General features: G+C 36.3%; 2 pseudogenes; both read right to left on the bottom strand.

Moving 5' to 3' along the window:
- Positions 1-5,222, bottom strand: part of LOC102827053 — a 17,553-nt pseudogene that overhangs the window by 4,958 nt on the left and 7,373 nt on the right.
- Positions 1,992-2,578, bottom strand: LOC102830634 (annotated as a pseudogene).

Raw genomic sequence — 5,222 nt, 5'->3', positions numbered from 1 at the left:
GATGGCACTTAACAACAACAACAACAACATACACAGTGTTCAGTGACTTTGGTTACAATATTCGGTTTGTGTTAACAGTCTCATTATTCCCATTCTAGTTATTCGTCTCCATTAATTTAGTCTCACTCACTCCCTCTGATATTCAACCCCATGTCTCATCTATGCTTTAGATTTCCTTTTATCCATTTGGTGTCATACGGATCATTGTTGGTCTCCAGAAGAAAATTCTTTACTTTTGAGCTATCCTGCTCTTTAGTTAAAAGGTGATTTCAGTACATAATTTCTGACTTCAGGTATTTCAGAGCAATCGTCTCAATGATTCCTTCAGTCTGAAAGCAGCCAACAAGCCTGAATTCTTTGAAAATTTGAAGTCCGGTTCTACATTCTTTATTCTTTGTGTCAGGGTCCATTAATGTGACCCTACTCAGGACATTTGGTAGTGGTAGTTAGCTATCATCTAGTTTTCCTCTTCTCAAGGTAAGGAACCTTTGGTTCCTGGTGATAATTAGTCCTATTTTCTAGTTTCTTCTCTAATTGTATTTTTAATTTTCTTCATACTCTTTTGCTCCCGGTTATTAGAGACTAGTGGGGTCCTGTTGTGGTGCTGTGGGTTAATGCACTGTACTGAAAAGCTGGTCTGAACCTCAAGGTTGGCAGTTCAAGTTCACCAGCTGGAAACCCTTTACAGGGTCACTACGTGTTGGAAATCACTCAATGGCACTTAACAACAAAAACAACAAGTAGCTGTTTGGTAGATGGTCATTTGCCCGCTTTTAAAAACCCAGATACTACTCATCAAACGCGGGAGAAAGATGAGGCTTTCTACTCCCGTAAAGATTTACACAATCGGAAACCCTATACAGGGTCGCTATGGGTCGGAACAGACTCGATGGCACATAACAACAACAACAACTCATCAAACTAAGATGTGGAATATGAATTTTGAATTATGATGAATTATGAATTTTATGAATTACGTTATGACAGTTAACTGAATTAACACAACAAGCCTGTGAACCTACATTTTTATCTATGAAGTATCCACACCTGTAGTGCATATTTGATTTATGATATAATCTATATATATATAGATCTATAATCTCTCTATTAAACTATCTATACACTTATCATCTATTCATTGAAATTTAATTTCATAATGTGACTTTTCATTTTAGGGAAACAAAGTTGTTTACAAACACACGTCAGTAACAATAGTGAATAGTAATGCTCTCTCTCTCCTTTCTACCGTCTCTGCCAATGTTTCTGCTGTTGCTGCTTTTCTAGGTAGGGATCTCATGCTCCACTTGTCCTCTTCCTTTTTGATGGTGCTGGGATCCTCTGTTCCTGAAATTAAAGATTAACTATTGTCCCTTTTAGTTATACATCTTCTAGAATTTCAGTTTTGACAGTCATAAGTAGTTCTGCTAACAATTGCTCACAATTGGATCATAAAATCCTATCAATTTTATTCCCCACCCATTTTCACCAGACCCTTCTGGAAAAGATGAAAACTATTCAGTAGATTTTCTATCTTGTTTCCCTCATTCTGAAACTAAGCATACCCATGAATGCTTGTAAGCCAGCCACTTCATACCTTTATAGTCCCCCCATTTTTTTTTTCCAAAAGCTCATGTTTTAATGGAACAATGATAAAAACATAAATTAAGACCAAATGCCTAAGGACCTTAAACTCTATTTAGAAGTTATGAGTTTATAAACTGTAACTATTGGGAACCATGAAAATTTTGGGGTGGAAATGACTTGGTAAAAATTTTATCTCTAAAATTGAACCAAATAGTAATTTATTATTCAGTTTAGATTCTAAATAGTTATCTTTGGAAAAAATGAAAATTTGAATCCTGAAAGAAAAAAAGAAAAAAAAATGTAAGCAGATGTAACCATACTGAATTAACCATAAAATAGGATATTTACTGAACTGGAACGAGAAAAAGTCAGTTGAAGTAACACAAAGGAGCTTTGTCTTGTAAGAATCAAAACCGTGGGGCTCCATAATCATCTGGCATCCTCTCAACGTTGTACCTGTGGTTAGAAATGTACATGATAAGAATTCCAGGGATCCTCCGGATTCTTTGTTGAAGGTCCCCATCAACTGTGGCCACAATGGAACACTTGTGCTGAGAGACTCTCTGCACTAAGCAGTCATCTGCGTAGGTTATTTGTGTGTGCATGGTAGTCATTCAAATTTTGAATCCTTGGCGATCCTTAGAGCCACTCGATACTTCTGCCCCAACTTTTCAGTTTCAGCCAGTACACAGTCCGTTATACAAGGGACTCACTTGGCATACACACAGTCCATCGTTAATTGTACAAGGTCCAGTTTGGCTTTAATGGAGAAGTGGATAAAGTTGGTATCAACCAAGATGTGGTAAGGTGGCCCAGCTGTGTGTTATATTAGAAGAACAAACAGGAAGCATGTTGGGGGACTTCTTTTTCCTTGAGTGTGCAGGGATCTGTCTTTTATTTCTTTTTAAGTTTAAACTTATCTTTTACGTTAAACTGCTGATCTTTGATACTAAGCATTTGCTTCATGTTTCCTTATTTTCTTTTGCTTCCCCATGTTCACGCCACACTCCTGCTCTTTCTTCCCTGTCCCCCCCATTTTTGATAATCTAAATTGTCTGTCCCTATGAATCCACTACATTGAAGAGGCAAGCATGTTCTTTGATATGAAGACTCTTCCATTCTGGTTGGAATTTTGAGCAACTGTATCCATAAGCAAAAATCCAGTTTATCAATTATAGCAATTTATACTTGCTGACAGTTTCAAACATCTTTATTTTCATGTGATCAGTTATGGTCAATGTTAGTTATCCAAGTAAAGTCAAATGGGTAGCAGCTTCAAGTTTGGTAGTTCATGCACGCCACCCTGCACTTCAGATCAACTGACTCTTTCACTGTCAGCCCTAGCCCTAAGGGCTAGGTCAGTGTCCATGGGTTCAGGAGTTCATACAACTCCCTAAACTTCAGACCAGCCAGGCCTTCCTCTTCTTTCTCTCATCTCAAGGTCAACAGGTACCAATGCAACATGTCCAAACTCAGTCCATGTCTTCATTGCTGCATTTCCCCCACTTCTATTCACAGGTAGAGTTAGGTGGTCACCAGTAAGCATACTAGACTGCTTGTGGGTTCTCTTTACCGTTTAGTCCTAGAAGGGGGTTTTCCACAATGGACTGGCTTTTCTTGCCTAGATGTCTCCTAAGCTAACAGTTTGCTTGAAACTTGAAAAGCTCAACAGTCAACTTTTTTCTGCAGAAGAATCTTCTGTTCTCCCTAGGTTGGTCTGCATGTCATTTCAAATGCAAATGTACCAACTCAGAAGGCTCTGGGTGGGGCTCAGGACTCCACCTAAAGCCCCATAATCTACACAGGCTTAATAAAAAGCCTGTTTCTCTGGGCAAATTCTCCCATTTTAGCAAATCCATTCAATTAGAGACTGAAGGAAGGCTTATTATCTTTCTACAATCATAATTTCAAATATTCATTTCTATCACATATGAATGTCTGTTTTACTATAGTATGCACTGGAAACCATTATCCACAAAGCACTTAAACATATAAACTACCCCCACACTTAACTCATTCAGCCTATGTCTCAATCCATGTATCTACTCACAGAATACTGTTGTTCCAAGGTTGTGCATATATAAATATTTACTGCTATCCCATTTAGCCCATATATACCTCTTTAAGGCTTCCTCCATCTACATTATTTATCTGCCACCTGTCTTCTTGTGTATTACAAGCCACCTTTTTTCATATTGCCCTCCCTATCACCCAAGCTATCATGTGTCTACCCTCTAGCCAGTGAATTACTCTCCTCTCCCTCCCATCACTGGTAACCATCAAAGAATGTTTGTTTTAGTATGGAAACCATTTCTTAAGATTTTACAATAATGATCTCATACAATATTTGGAGCTTTGGTAGTGTAGTGGTTATGAATCAGGCTGTGAATTGCAAGGTCAGCAGTTCAAAACTACCAGCTGCTTTGCGGGAGAAAGATGAGGCGTTCTGCTCCCATAAAGATTAACAGCCTCGGAAACCCTGTGCAGGGTCTCTATGAGTCGGAACCGACTCCACGGCACATAACAACAACAACAATTTTACTCAGCACAATGTCCACCTTGTTCATGTATGCTATGAGGCATTTTGCAGATTTACCATTATTCTTCAAGGTTGAATAGTATTCCATATGGTGTACGTATTAAAGTTAGTGTATCCATTCTTCCATCATGGGCACCTAGACTGCCTCCTCTAGAAACTTATATCCAATTTAGAAAAATAATTAGTAACTTTTTCCAGTAAATATAATTAATATTTTTAGATGAAGTTTGGAGTATTTTTATATGCAATGTTAGGTAACCAAAACACAATCCATGTACACAGAGTTTTATATCAAATTATACAACTTGAAAATAAAAAAATGTGACTTAAGAACAGAGGTAATAAAAAATATTTTGTGAGTTATTTATATAAATATTGTTAGAGTTAGAAGAAATATGACCTAACATCAATTGATTTGCTTCAGTTAGTTTATTGGTGAGAAGTGAATTACATGAAATCACTTTTATTATTCTAAAGAAAAAGAATGCAATTATGTAGAAGAATTATAAAACATGCTTAAAGTTGGGTTTATACTTGTCATCAAGTGCTGTCACATTTGTTCTTACTCATAGTGACCCTATGTATAACAGAAGGAAATACTATCTGGTACTGCACCATACTCACAATCATTGCTAAGTTTAAGCTTATTGTTGCAACCAAATTTGGATTTAGGAATGATGAATATCTAATTGTGTGTCATAATTAATGATGCCTATTTAAATAAATAAACCTCATTAAAAATAATATGCCTTAGAAGAACATAGAGGAAATATTACTTATGACTTCTACATGAGGCTGTATTTTGGTTATTCTAAATTATAACATGCTCAATGTATTATATATATATTGTATATGTCATGAGTATGCATGCAGTACTTAGAGATATGCATGCATAAATATCCACAATCATACCTATATATGCAGTGTGATTGCACAATTGTCTGACTCTCCTCACTTATTTAGCATTACTAATTTGTTTTATAAACCAGAAAGAACTAGGAGAAAAATGAAATCCCTTTATAGGAAATCTTGAACTTGATGTGTTTATTGATGTATGTTTTAAATAGAATTTAAAAGGTGCTCATTTAAATAGAATTTT

The sequence above is a fragment of the Chrysochloris asiatica genome, unplaced genomic scaffold (assembly GCF_000296735.1).
Source record: "Chrysochloris asiatica unplaced genomic scaffold, ChrAsi1.0 scaffold00140, whole genome shotgun sequence".
Taxonomy (NCBI): domain Eukaryota; kingdom Metazoa; phylum Chordata; class Mammalia; order Afrosoricida; family Chrysochloridae; genus Chrysochloris; species Chrysochloris asiatica.
This window is presented reverse-complemented; position numbering and strand designations above follow the sequence as displayed.